Consider the following 15,763-nt stretch of genomic DNA (forward strand, 5'->3'; position numbering starts at 1 on the left):
AGCTTGGCTGTCCTAGAACTTGCTGTGTAGACTGACTTTGAACTGCACGCCTTTCTCCAAAGAGTGGAAAATAAAGGTGTGGTCAAAAAAGCCTGGATTTAAGTTTTTCTTTACCAAGAATGTGCTATATTCTATGCTGGCCTTGAACTCAGAGATCTGCATATCTTTGCCTCCTGGGATTAAATACTTATACTACTGTGTCTGACCTAAAATTTAGGTAGATAGGATCTTTCCCCAAGTTGTTACTCCCTTAATTCAATTTAATATCCTTGAAAATAGGATCCAACTCCATTTCACTTCCTTGTATCCCTTTAATATTCAAATCATATATTTAGTATTTTTCCTTTCTCAACTTGTTCCTTTTCATTAAAATGCTCTTCATAAGAGTGTACTTTAGTAACCACACAGCAGAATTTACACTAGGTTGTTTTGAGAATTCCTTTTTCAAAGCAATTAATCTAAATATCTTCACCTTAACCTCAGACAGACTCTTCAGTCAATGGCAAAAAAGCAGCCACACTTTTCCTCAAAGTAACACAAAACCAGTCTCTAGGCTATATACTGAAACCTGAAACCTCTTGGGCCATTTCAATCGCTCAGTTACAAAGTCTACTAAGTTAGCCCATAAAGCACCATTTAAAGCATTCCATTGTTTTCCGAATCCAAAGTCCCCAAATCCACATTCTTCCAAACAAAAGCATGGCCAGGCCTTTCACAGCAATATCCCAGTTCCTGGTAACAATTTCTGACTTAGGGTTTAACTACTGTGAACAGACACCATGACCAAGCCATGTCTTCTATTGGACAACATTTACCTGGGCTATGATAATGGGTTCAGTCCATTATCATAAAGGCAGGAACATAGCAGCATCCAGGAGGGCATGTTGCAAGAGTATATGAGAGTTCTATATCTTCATCTGAAGGCTGCTAGTGGACTGAATTCCAGGCAGCTAGTGTGAGGGTCTTAAATTCCACACCCACAGTGACATACTGACTCTAATAAGGCCACACCTCCACATAGTGACAATCCCTGGACCAAGTGTATTCAACCCATGACAACTGGATATATTCTCTTTATACATTCTTTCTTGCCTTCATTGGGCATTTAAGCTAATCTCTTCCCTGTTGGGTCCTGGAAATCTCTTGGGGCCCTGGCATCAGGGACTTTCTAGTGGTTATTCCCCAGTTGCCCTTCCTCCACTGCTACCTACCTTATTTCAAATTCCTGACCTCTGTACTTCTCCCACATATCCTCCTATATCTGAACTACTCCCCTTTTTCCTCCCCCACCTCTCCCCCTCCCAGAACCTTCTCTCCCTCTACTTCCTGAGATAATTTTCTTATCTCTTCTGAGTAAGACTGTAATGTCTGCAATTTATTGTGGTCTTCCTTCTTCTTGGGTTTCTTATGGTGTGTGAGATGTACACTTCCATTTTCATGATAAATCAACATGGCTTGTGGTAAGTCACTGCCAATGGCATCTTAGAAAGTCACTGAAAAAAGCCAGTCTCTTAGGATGAACAGTTAACTAAATTCTCATTATGTATGTGGCAATTGTGCGTACAGTAATGCTGGGATCATAACCTGTGCATTAAATCCAGCACAGACATTCTTGCAATGGTATAAATGGAGAACTGTTAAAATGGGAAGTTTAAAAGAATAAGATTCAGCCTATGCTACTGGACCATTATTGAGGTAATAAGGAAGAAACTTCTCCCCTGCACCATGCTGCTGAGGACTGGGTAAAAATGGGGATAGGATACGTCTGGTGAGGGGATCCAGAAACTTATGTCTTCAATACTAAGGAGTGTTGAACTAGGTCAGGTACTATAGGTATTCTGAGAATCTGACAGACAAGTACCTCAGAAGTATGCCGGTGCTGCAGTGCCTGCTCTACTAAGCTTGTTTCTTACTGTTCTTGAAGGTACATAGCCAAAAAGGACCAGCAAATGACAGCATAGCATGATGGGGTTTCAGTCAAAGTATGGTCCATTTAGGGAAGATTGCAGTAGTGAAGCAAATTGAAATAAGAATTATGCCATTTGTAGATAGATAATTATTAAATTATTATTAAAATATTGTACTGCTTATATAACATATTATTACTAATTCTGACTAAGTATGCATGAAGATTAATATCCAACCATTGTGATATCACCTCAAACACTTCCACAGAGCATCAGCTTTATTATATGGTCACATTTCATTTCCCTTATGGTCAGTCAGGGAGTAGTTCATTGATGATCTGTCAGAGACAAGTTGGGAATGGTACTGAACTGCCATTCCTTGCTTCTTTCCATACCTTCCCTGCTTCAAGACACATATGTGAGGCCTAGTTTCTGAACCTTCCTGTCAACCAGGAAGCACGAGCTGCCCCAGAGTCAAATCTGTTTGCCTTGCTTGCTGAAACCTTACAGGATCTTTGCGGCATAAAATGTCCCCCTCACTTTTAAAATAAATAATCGAGGGTGGGGCTGGGGATTTAGCTCAGTGGTAGAGCGCTTACCTAGGAAGCGCAAGGCCCTGGGTTCGGTCCCCAGCTCTGAAAAAAAGAACCAAAAAAAAAAAATAATCGAGGGAGATTAATCATTCTGGGAGATTCTTTACATTATTAATTCCCTCCTCATTCTTAACAACCATCCTAACAATTCTACAAAAATGCTTTGTTTCAATGTACTGATTAGAACACAAAATACTTCTACTGTCTCACAGTAACAGTCTTTTGAGTCTTTTATTTTCTACTTTTTAAACTGGATATTTTACTTATCTACACTTAAAATGTTTCCCCTTCCTATTTTTTCCTCTGAGCATCCCCCTATGTCATTACCAACACCCCTGCTTCCTCAAAAATGCTCCCCCACCTACCTACCCTTTCCCTCCGGCATCCCTGCCCTGGTATTCCCCTACACTGGGACATCAAACCTTCAAAGGACCAAGGGTTTCTCCTCCTATTGCTCCCTGACAAGGTCATCCTCTGCTATATATTCAGCTGGAGCCATGGGTTGCTCCATGTGTACTCTTTGGTTGGTGGTTTAGTCCTTGGTGGCTCTGGAGTGCCTGGTTGGTTGATATTCTTGTTCTTTCTGTGGGTTTACAAACACCCCAGCTACCTCAGTCCTTTCTCTACCTCCTCCATTGAGGACCATGTTCTTTTTCCAAAGCTCCAAACACCCAAGCAACAAGTGACAGACCTCATGTTTCTCAAGAAGAAGAAAGACTGATGTTTGCTTCAGTTCTTCTTATAAGGGGGAAGAAAATACTCACAGAAGGAATTATGGAGACAAAGTGTGGAGAACTGTGGGCTTTTTGTGTGTGTAGAAATAAAAGAACTGCCTGTTTTAGCCTGTGATACTCCCATCACTGTTTTCCAACAAAAGAACTCTTGCTTGAGTCACTGATTGTTTTTCACTTTCTACTCTGTCTTCTTTCAGTTTCTTCTTCTGATTCTGTTTTGTTTTTAAGGAATCTTTTATTTTCTTTATGGTTAAGAATGTATATATGTATATATATTACCTAGAACATGATTTATAAATGGTTGTGAACCACTAGGTACATGGTAAGAACTGAACCAAGGTCTTCTGTAGGATCAACCAGTGTTCCTTTCTGTGGAGCCATCTAATCTAGCCATTGTTATCATTTCATTTATGATTTCAAATATTCTGTCCCCATTTTCTTTTTAATGTAATGGTCCTTGGTTATTCATAGTGTCACATGTCAGAAAGCTCTAAGTATATATCTTTCCCTAGAAAGTCCCCTTAATCTCCACTTGCCCCAGTTTCTTCATCTATGAAATTGTGACTAATTAAGCTATTGTCTACTCCTGACTTATAGAGTCTTTGCAGGTGCAGGTATCAGTGGTGTATCACATGTGTGTCAGTAAGTGTCAGAAAAGAGAAACACTATGTCTGCCCAGTATTTGAATTTGTAAATATCAGAATAATCAGTTTTCATTTTCTGAAGACAGGGAGAGAGAGAGAGAGAGAGAGAGAGAGAGAGAGAGAGAGAGAGAGAGAGAGAGAGAGGAGAGAGAACTTGAGAAGACAAGATTTCTGGTAGGCAGGCTCAGACGGTCTTCTAGGATTAATAACTAGAAACTAGAATAACCCTAATAGTTTAAGGATCTCTGGACAGGAGTGACAGACATCCACTGCAAGGTTCTACTCAGACAGGCAGGGCAAGTAGCAAGCTCCAAATGACCACCAGTCTGGAATCATGTGTCGCAGACAGGGAGCTAACCTGAATTGACCACAACTCCACGACCAGCCATGTCTAGAAGATAGACCACGCCTGAAACAAACACTGCCTGGAGTCATAATGCATGAGCAGGGTATAGGACTCCTGAGACTACTTTTGCGATGATTTCCTGAAACTCAGAGTCTACAAGACCTCTTAAGAAGAACAAGTGAGTTGTTGATAAATGGGAGAGAAGAAGAAATAGAAGAATGTGGTCACAAAGAAGAGAGGCAGTACTAGAGAACAGAGGGCTATGAGGAACTGCCTAATGTGAGTAGTTGGTAACAGCACCTGGGACCATGGTGAAGTACTGGCCTGAGGAGCCATGAAAGGGCCATGACTGGGTCCACAGTCCTGTAGCAGCAGGTGTCTGTTACCACAAAACATCCATTGTTTGAGCTGCTACCCTGCTAAGATGTTGATGTCTTATGGCTGGGAAAAACTGGGTCAAACCCTCATTTGGGCATGGTGAGAGAGATGACCCTGGAGGCATGAGAACAGGTGAGTTGATGCTGGCCCTTGCTTGGATATCACTGAAGAGCTGACCCTGGTGGCAATGAACAGATAAGCTGAACCTTAGGACCATATTGTAGGAAAGCTGTCCCTGCAAAATTTTCTGCCATGAGGTGACACAGGAAAGGAAAAGAAGCAACCTCTCATCACTTGTCACATTCAGCAGACAGAACATCTGGCCCCAAAATCAAGTCTTTGGAGATGGCGCCATTTGGAGTTGGAACCATGATTCTGAATTATTGTAAAGGTTAAATAAAGACATGACTGACTAAGATCTTATTGTATGGTCTCAAAATTGGAATTACAAGAATACATGAGGTCAGAATGTTAAGACCAAAAACTCTGGTGACAGCAGAAGATGGTGAGGATGTGGAGAAAGAGGAGCACACCTCCATTGTTGGTGGGATCACAAACTGGTACAACCATTCTAGATATCAGTCTGGAGGTTCCTCAGAAAATTGGATATTGCACTACCTGAGAACTCAGCTATACCACTCTTGGACATATACCCAAAAGATGCCCCAATATATAACAAAGACACATGCTCCACTATGTTCATAGCATCCTTATTTATAATAGCTAGAAGCTGGATAGAATCCAGATGCCTTCAACAGAAGAATGGATACAGAAATTGTGGAAAATCTACACAATAGAATACTACTATGCTATCAAAAACAATGTTATGAAATTAATAGGCAAATAGATGGAACTGGAAAATATCATCCTGAGTGAAGTAACACAATCACAGAAAAATACACATGGTATATACTCATTGATAAATGGATAGTAGCCCAAATACTCTAATTACTCTACATGCACAGAACACATGAAACTCAAGAAGGATGACCAAAATGTGGATGCTTCACTCCTTCTCTAAAAGGGGAAGAAGAATACCTTTGGGATTTGATGGGGAGTTTAGAGCAGAGACTGAAGGAATGGCCATTTAGTGCCTTCCGCACATGAGGCATATACATAGACAGCCACCAAACTAGATAAGGTGGATGTAGCAAAGAAGTGCAGGCTGACAGGAACTGGATGTAGATCTCTCCTGAGAGACACGGCCAGAATATGGCAAATACATAGGCTATTGCCAGCAGCAAACCACTGAACTGAGAATGGGACCCCCGTTGAAGGAATCAGAGAAAGGACTGAAAGAACTGAAGGGGCTTCAGATCCCATATGAACAAAAATGCCAAACAACCATAGCTTCCAAGGACTAAGCCACTACCCAAAGAACATACATGGAATGACACTGGACTCCAAATGCACAGGTAGCAATGATTAGCCTAGAAAGGGCAACGGTGGAAGGGGAAGCCCATTGTCCTGCCAAGGCTGGACTCCCAGTGATCAGGATTCTTCGGTGGAGGGTGGCAATGGAGGAAGGATTGGTAGGGGAACACCCATATAGAAGGGGAGGGAGAGGGGTTTCAGGGATGTTGGCATGGAAACCGGTAAAGAGAATAATATTTGAAATGCAAAGAATACCCAATTTAGTAAAGATCGGGAAAAAAAGAATATATGAGGAATACCAATACTGTCCAAATTATTCCACAAAATTGAAACAGATGGAGCGCTACTGAATTCCTTCTATGAAGCCACAATTACTCTTAGGCCTAAACCACACAAAGACCCAACAGAGAAAGAGAACTTCAGACCAATTTCCCTTATGAATATTGATGCAAAATACTCAAAAAATTCTGGCAAACCGAATCCAAGAGCACACCAAAACAATCATCCATCATGGTCAAGTAGGCTTCATTCCAGGTATGCAGAGATGGTTTAATATGTGGAAAACCATCAATGTAATCCACTATATAAACAAACTGAAAAATAAAAACCACATGATCATTCCATTAGATGCTGAGAAAGCATTTGGAAAAGTTCATCACCCCTTCATGATAAAAGTCCTGGAAGGAACAGGAATTCAAGGACGATACCTAAACATAGGAGACGCCATGTGCAGCAAACCAGTACCTAACATTAAACTAAATGGAAACTTGAAGCAATCCCATTAAAATCAGAGATTAGACAAGGCTGCCCACTCTCTCCCTACTTATTCAATATAGTTCTTGAAGTTCTAGCCAGAGCAATCAGACAACAAAAGGAAATCAAGGGGATTGAGATTGGTAAAGAAGAAGTCAAAATATCACTATTTGCAGATGATATGATAGTATATTTAAGTGATCCCAAAAGTTCCACCAGAGAACTGCTAAAGCTGATAAACAACTTCAGCAAAGTGGCTGGGTATAAAATTAACTCAAATAAATCAGTAGCCTTTCTCTATACAAAAGAGAAACAAGCCGAGAAAGAAATTAGGGAAATGACACCCTTCATAATAGTCCCAAATAATATAAAATACTTCAGTGTGACTTTAACCGAGCAAGTGAAAGATCTGCATGACACAATCTTCAAGTTTCTGAAGAAAGAAATTAAAGAAGGTCTCAGAAGATGAGATGGAAAGATCTCCCATGGACTGACAGGATTAATATAGTAAAAATGACCATTTTCCCAAAAGCAATCTACAGATTCAATGCAATACGCATCAAAATTCCAATCCGGGTGTAGTTCACTGGTGATCTGTCAGAGACAAGTTGGGAACGGTACTGAAGCTGCCACTCCTTGATCTTCCCATACCTCCCCCCCTTCAAGGCACTTATGTGAGGCCTGGTTTCTGAACCTGCCTGTCAACCAGGAAGCATGAGCTGCCCCAGAGTCAAATCTGCCTGCCTTGCCTGCTAAAACATTACAGAATCTGTGCAGCAGAAAATGTCCCATCTCTTTTAAAGTAAATAATTGACAGGCATTACTCTTTCTGGAACATTCTTTACATTCTTAGTTCCCTCTCATTCTTGACAACCATCCTAACAATGGTACAAAATGCTTTGTCTCAATGGACTGATTAGAACACATACTTCTACTGAGTCATAGTAACAGTGCTTTGGGCAAGAGGACTAATTTTCTTTAACCTTTAAATTCTATTTAAAAAGAATTTTATTATCTTCTCTGAAGTTTCTGTCCCTCATATTTGGTTCCAGCTGTGGTGGTCCCTGCAAGTATCATGGATGGCAGAGAAACCAACAATGTGTAGCAAGAAGGAAAATCCAGTAAAAATGAAGTAATTAGCTGATGGGATTTGAAGTGTCTAAAGTCTGACATCAGGGCAGTTTATTTTAGTCATATTTAAGCACAGTATAACATTTGAAAAACAAAAACTTTTATTTTAATTTCATGTGCATAATGAACCTAAGACATGACAATATTGAAACTCTTTTGCAAAAAGTACATGTGACTTCTCCTCTAAAGGTGGATTCAATTGACTGAGAAAGAAAACTAAAGATTAAGGTCTATGAAGGGAGATTTTGGGAAACCTGGGTGAGGCCTTATAGATAGAAAAGGTCATCAGGTTACTAAGCACATCAATTCTCTGTATTATGAATGAAAACCAAGTATTCATTTCCTGGGCTCAGGAGACAGATGCATATGATTAACACTCATAGTTTCTCCAGTGTTTATCTGAGAGCACTAGTGCCCTCTATGACTAGAAGAGGATTGTTATTTTTGCAGTCAGGAGAAGCTGTCCAGGTATTTTCCTCTATTTGTATTGCCACACAAACCCCAACCTTTGCATATTATTCCCCAGGGAGGAATCATCCCTACCAGTTTTGGATAAAAAGGTTAGTTCTCATCTTACTGTGAGTGAAAGTTCTCCCCAGGCTTCTTCATCAAAATGAAGTGGCCTATTAGGCTGTTGGTGCTGTTCTTCTGGATTCCTGGTGAGGACAGAGGGAAGTGAGAGAGGAGAATGGGGAGGAAGCACAAGTCCCAGGTCATACTGCTTACTTCATGTGTTGCATCATGTATGAGTAGACAGTTATTATCCTCCAGGATTGGGCCAGTCGGGTGTGTATCTGTGAACGGGAGGTCCCAGATGAGAGAGAATCTTTGCTATGATGAAAATCATGGGTTGGGGATTTAGCTCAGTGGTAGAGAGCTTGCCTAGCCCTGGGTTCGGTCCTCAGCTCCGGAAAAAAAAAAAAAAGAAAAGAAAATCATGACATGGATGAACTAGGACAGACTAAGTTATGTACAGAAGTACCTGGTGCTTCCTTTTCACTGTTGTGTTAGGAGTGGAATTTTAAAATATAAAAAATTGTATGTAAAAATAAGCATATCAGTTGAAATAAATAACAAAAAAATCACAAGACTCTTCGAGAATTTTTTTGTTTAACTCTGTACTTTTCTCTCATTATTTCAGCTTCCAGAGGTGATGTTGTGATGACACAAACTCCAGTCTCCCTGCCTGTCAGCCTTGGAAGTCAAGTCTCTATCACTTGCCGGTCTAGTCAGAGCCTGGTATACAGTGATGGAAACACCTATTTATCATGGTACCTGCAGAAGACAGGCCAGAATCCACAGCCCCTCATCTATAAGGTTTAAAACCGATTTTCTGGGATCCCAGATAGGTTCCGTGGTAGTGGTTCAGGGACCGATTTCACCCTCAAGATCAGCAAAGTAGAGTCTGATGATTTGGGAGTTTATTACTGCGGCCAACGTACACATTATCCTCCCACAGTAATGCAGACCCTAACAAAAATGTCCTTGCTTGGGGCATCACAGCTGTCAGATAAGTTACTCATCTGTTTGAGAGAGAGATATTGAGGAACTGAAGATTATGGGTGCAGCTGAGGGCATGTACATGTTGGCTACAGCTCACTGGTCATTGATTTTTAGCTTTTGGGAACTTTATTATAAGTAAGATTCCTGTATTTGACATTATGAACCTGTTACTTCTAGAGGATCATTATTCACCATAGAATTAGAAAATAATATGTTCTTCTATACATTCTTACCTTTGTTTACTCTTCATTATTCTTTCCTTTTCTATTCCCTGCCATATCCTTGTAGAAACTTATCAGCCATTAGTATTCTCACTGTCTACTTTTACAATACACATACATACACATACATTCTACAATTAGGGTCTGAAAATCTAAAGCTGGAGCCGAGTCCACACAAAGCATGATATTTACTTGAATTAGGCAGCAAAACCTGACCTGTCAGTGACAGGAGCATAGACTCAGGAGCTGCATGTGTTCCCAAACATTCATCTTAGCAATTATTTCAACTGTAAAAACGAAAGACCCACAAGCATCTGTGCCAACATTTTGCTACAATTCTTCATCATTCAGAATCATTTATTCCTTTGTGATTAGGAGGAGTCATTCATTATGTTTAGGCAAACAAAAAAAAGAATAAGGAACAAGTGGGTTAGCAATTTTAGAAAGTTCCCAGCTTCCTTATAGCCTGGGAACTTGAATATAATTTTACCTTATGATCAAATGGTCTGCAAACAAAATGGCAGTACTTAATGCCTCACTTGATTTCTACACCACTACCTCTTCCTCTCTTTAAGGTCTATTCTGAATTACACTGTCATCATATCTTTCTAGCTTCTAACCATTACAGATTCCAGATAAGTCATTCAAATTTCACCATTTAAAGTTAGGATACACTTATAAAAGTGAACACATGACATCGATCTTTGTCAGTCGGTATAAATTTTTGATAGTTCCAGACATTTTCTTTCAAATTTCCTCATTTCAATTTTCTTTGTAGCTGAATAAAATTCCAGTTGGATGTGTATCACTTTTTCTTTGGGTTTTTTTTTTGCATTTTTATTGGATATTTTATGTATTTACATTTCAAACCTTATCACCTTTCCTGGATTCCCCCTCTCCCATCCCTTTTTCCTATTTCTATGAGTATGCTCCCTCTCCCAATCACCCAGTCCCAATTCATCACCCTGGCGTTCCTCTACACTGGGGAAACAAGCCTTCACAGGACCAAGGGCTTCTCCCCATATTGATCCCAGACAATGCCATCCTCTGCTACATATGCAGCTGGAGTATACTCTTTGGTTGGTGGTTTAGTCCCTGTGTCTGGAGTGTCTTGTTGGTTGATATTTTAGTTCTTCCTGTTACAAACCCACACAGGTAACTCAGTCCTTTTTCTACCTCCTCCATTGGGAACCCTGTTCTTATTCCAAATCTCAAAATACCCAATTACAAGTCACCGACGACATAAACCTCAAGAAGAAGAAAGACCAAAGTTTGCTTCAGTTCATCTTAGACAAGGAAACAAAATACTCACAGGAGGAATTATGGATACAAAGTGTGGAGCACTGTGGAATATTTCTGTGTGTAGGGATAACAGAAATGCCTGCTCTGGCCTGTGATGCTCCCATCACTCTGTCCCACCAATAGAGCTCTTGCTTGAGTCACAGGTTGTTTACCACCTTATACTCTGTATTCTTTCAGTTTCTCCTTCTGATTATGTTTTGTGTTTAGGAATCCTTTATTTTCTTTATGGTTAAGAATGTACATATTCTAGAACAGGGTTTATAAATGGTTGGGAACCACAGGGAACATGCTAAGAACTGAACCCAGATCTTCTGTAAGATCAGCCAGTGTCCCTTTCTGTGGAGCCATCTCTCTAACCATTGTTATCATTTCATTTATGGTTTCAAATGTTCTGTCCCCATTTTCTTTTTAATTCAAAGGCCCTTGTTAATTCATAGTGTAATATATACGAAAGCTCTAAATATGGAACTTTCCCTCGAAGTCCCCTTAATCTCCTCTTGCCCCAGTTTCTCCATCTATGAAATTGTGACTAGTTAAGGCTGTTGTCTGCTCCTGACTTATAGAGACTATGCAGGTGTCAGAGCTGCATCACATGTGTGTCTGTAGGTGGCAAAAAAGAAAGACACTATGTTTGCTCAATATTTGTAAACAGTATATGTAAACATCAGAACAATTAGTTTTCATTTCCTCAAAAAAGATGAGGGAGAGAGAGAGAGAGAGAGAGAGAGAGAGAGAGAGAGAGAGAGAGCCTAAGAAGACAAGACTACTGATAGACAGGCCCAGACTGTCTTCCAGGATGAAGAACTAGAAACTGGAAGAACCCAAATAAGTTCATGGTCCCTGGACAGGAGTCACATACAGCAATTGCAAGGTTCTACTCAGATGGGCAGGGCAAGTAGCAACCTCAAAATGACCACCAGACTGGAGTCATGGGTCCTAGACAGGGAGCTATCCTGAATTGACCACCACTCCAGGACCAGCCAGGTCTAAAAGATAGACCATGTCTGAAACAAATGCTGCCTGGAGCCATAATGCATGATCAGGGTACAGCAGTCCTGAGACCATATTGAGATGTTTTCCTGAAACTCAAAGACCACAAGACCTTCTAAGAAGAACAAGTGAGTTGTTGATAAATGGGAGAGAAGGAGAAATAGAAAATGTGGTCACAAAGAAGAGAGGCAGTACTGGAGATTTGAGGGTTACAAGAAACAACCTGATGTGAGGGCTGGTAATTACACCTGGTACCAAGGTGAAGTACTGGCAGGCAAATATCCATTGTCTGAGCTGCTACCCTGCTAAGATGTTGATGAGTTATGGCTGGGCAGAACTGAGTCAAACCCTCCTTTGGGCATGGTGGGAGAGCTGACCCTGGAGGCATGAGAGCAGGTGAGTTGATGCTGGCCTTAGCCACATGCAGTACTAAGAAGAGCCTGGGAACACACATTTTAGTAGATAAGGGTGTGCTGGTCCAAAGGATACAAACATCCTGGTAGAACTTGCACTTGCACTTGCACTTGTCACCATGCATGGGACATCTTCTTTATCTCTCTCCTCCAATGGCAGGCAGGAGGATGGCCCTGGAGTCATAAGAGCATGAGAGCTGAACCTGACTCTTACCAGCTGCATCACTAAGGACAGAGGGCCCTGTTTTGTGCCTGGACAGCACAGTACATTTGACCTTGGTGACAGGAGACAGACAAGCTGAAAATGAAGACCTTATTGTGGAAAAGCTGGTCCTGCCATTTATCTGCCATGAGGTGACACAGGCAAGGAAAAATACCCCCTCACAACTCTTGCCACATTCAGCAGACAGTACATCTGGCCCCAAGATCAAGCCTTTGGCGATAGAGAATTTTGGAGATGCAACCATGATTCCTGATTAAAGGTTAAGTAAAGTCATGACTAACTAAGATCTTATTGGATGTTCTCAAAATTAGTACCACAGGAATATATGAAGAAAAAGGAAGGGGATTGTGAATGTCAACTACTTCTTCTAAGGCCTAAGCATGTCAATATATTGATGAGAGGGAAGGTTCAAAACTTATTTATAGAAGACAGGGCCTAAAGAGATAGGATATAAGGGTCAACAGTAAATAGTTCATTCCAGGACATATTAGGTCATTCTTAGGGTAAAGTTAAGTAAATAAAGTTAAGTACGTTAAAATATACCATGCACTTATAAGTATAAATTACATACATTATTCGTTGTCCTATGTAAGGGTTTATGTAAAAGAAGCAAATACTATGAGTAAATGGAAAAGTATTACTTGTTTCTTTGTGCTCTTTACAGAAAAGTTGAATAGGCAGGACTATACTGTAAAACTAAAACAGATTAGAGGAAAAAAGTCAACTTTTAAACATCATGAGCATAATAAATTAATAGGTGATAAAATGCAAAGGTTATATATCTCTGAAAAGCTTGCTTTGGATTCTAATTGTCTTTTACTTAGAAACCAAATGCACAGATTACATGTTCCTGGCTAGATGTAATCATTTGTCTTGATAAACAATACTTAAATAATTTTGGCTTGCAATGTGTAGGTATGCTCCACTAGACATACTCATTTGGATTATAATACTATACTGCTTAGATATGGGAAATTGTTAATCACTGACTACAAGGAGATAAGGAAAATTGAAAACAAATTTTAGTAAGTACTTGTTGAGATTCTTGAAAACTGTATAAGGAAATTCTGAAACTGTATGCATTTGAATGTTCTGAAAATCAATACATATAAAGATGTCTCAAGCTATTTGGGACACTTGCTTGAACAAGTGATTTGAGTCCTTTATTGCTGACTCCACCTATCTGTTCATTGTGGGTTATTGAACTTATCAGATAAGAACTCAGCAATATTTTTCCATAAAGTAGTTAAGGGTCGCGTATTGTCCAGATAGACAGTATAAGCATGTTATTTTCCCATTGACCACCACATATTTTTATACTGTTGCCACCACTGACATAGAAGACACTTTATGTGCTTTTTTTCAACTATGAGAAGCCTGCATGACTCTTTCCTCCAGGTATAATGTAGCAGTAAACAAGGTTTTTGCATGTTGCTTCCTAGGGAGGACCACCTTCTTTACTGATAGTCTGATATAAAGTTTCAGTTGTCACCTTGCAATTACTGTTCTGTCTCCTCAGGCTGCTTCCTCACTCACCATTCTCCTGAGGCAGATGCAATGTCATCGGTATTATAGTCACTGAAACATATAAATGGTAGACCAATAAGCTGTACCCAAGGTGCACATGACTTCAGCTGCAACCCATAATCTGGAGTTCTTCAGAACTTCTCTGTCTCATAGATAAGAGCTTGCAGCTGGGCCACCTCATGTAAGCACATGTTTATCATAGGATCACTGTGGAAGGAACAAGTGTACTTTGAAGCAGTAATAAACTACTAAAAGCTCAGTCTCTATTCTGCTGGTCTTGAGGGTGAAATCTGTGCCTGGAACACTGTTACTGAAATGTCTAGGAGTCCAGAAAATCAGTTGCAAATCTTGTTGATTAGCAGCTATGGAGACTGGCCAGGCTTCTGTAGGTAGCAATGAAATATGTTTCAACTACTTTATATGAGGCTCTAACTAGACTTGCAAGAAGACATAAAAGCTTAATCCTGAAGGTGGATCGGTAGAGATATCACAGTTAAAGTTAATCTAAATTAGTGTCAGATAAACTTACTCCATGAACAATCTTTGTGGTTTCTTTTTGATAATTATTTCAAATGAAATTTTATTTTACATAGAATTTATTGCACACCCAATTTCTCTCTCTTCACACAAAATGGTGAAATGAAAGCCCTAAAGGTCTTCTAGACATAACTAAAATTGCTCATTAATTCTATCTGTTCCATAATCTTCATTAAAAACATGTTATTTCACATCTGCATCCTCCATCTCACAGCTATGATAAGAATCATTATCTCATAGAATAAGACCAATCTACTCATATATAAACAGTACGCATCTAAGTGAAATTAGGAATAAATTATTTTACATGTATGGGTATTCAACCTGCATTTGCACCACATAAGTACTTAGTGCCTCTGGAGGTTCGAAGAAGGTATCATATCTCTACTTAAATTGCAGATTTTTATATAAGCTACCATGATGGTACTAGGAACTGAACCATGGTTCTGTAAAAGAATATGTACTTCTCTTAACCATGGAGCCATTTTTCACTCCTCTTACGTGAAAACTTTACCATTATAGAAAAATATTATTTTCAGTTTTGGAATAGGCCACCAGCATCTAACAAAGGTATTTAGAACCAAGAATATGCTGTAGTAATCTGCAATTGTTATATCTTTTTGTTCTTTGAGAATCTTTGTGTTCTCTTAAAATCATTTTATTGAAGTGCAGCTGACATAAGCAGACTGTGCCTATGCAGCATGTACAGTGCGATGGGGGTTGACACGACTGTACATATTTATGATGCCATTACTGCAGTCAATGCTGGAATCTAGATCTTAATTCCTGAAGGTTTCTTATACTCATATTCATTCTGTTTGTCCTGAACTTGGTCATTCTAATAAAAAAAGAAAACACTTCTTTCAATTTATTCATAACATTTATTGAGTTCATAAATTTGGATATTGCATTTACATATCTATTCAATTCTGAAGAACAGTGTTTGAGGAAGTTTGGTTTCCCAGATTCCACATAACCAGGTTCAGAGTTATGTTTTATAAACCAGTCAAATATGCCTGAATGAATTTGCCTTGAATGAGTTTATTTCTAGGCTACAATGTAAAATTGAAAATACAGCAGTCTAGATATGGTTTAAAAATGTCTCCTTATTTAACCATTAATTATTTAAGGTCAGTTTGTTTTATGTAATAAAGAAATCTCAGTCATATTTCTTAGCAACAAAATCC

The 15,763-nt window shown here is 39.5% G+C and overlaps 1 non-coding gene and 1 pseudogene across 1 annotated transcript; both read left to right on the plus strand.

The window, feature by feature from the left end:
• The first annotated feature begins 3,819 nt into the window (after positions 1-3,819).
• Positions 3,820-3,952, plus strand: LOC120102725 (small nucleolar RNA SNORA17). Its single transcript, XR_005504326.1, has one exon. It is a non-coding gene; the product is annotated as a small nucleolar RNA SNORA17 (small nucleolar RNA).
• A 4,521-nt stretch (positions 3,953-8,473) lies between these two features.
• On the plus strand, positions 8,474-9,405 carry Igkvl-ps11 (immunoglobulin kappa variable like, pseudogene 11; annotated as a pseudogene).
• The last annotated feature ends 6,358 nt before the right edge of the window (positions 9,406-15,763 follow it).

Source organism: Rattus norvegicus, chromosome 4 (assembly GCF_036323735.1).
Source record: "Rattus norvegicus strain BN/NHsdMcwi chromosome 4, GRCr8, whole genome shotgun sequence".
Lineage (NCBI taxonomy): Eukaryota > Metazoa > Chordata > Mammalia > Rodentia > Muridae > Rattus > Rattus norvegicus.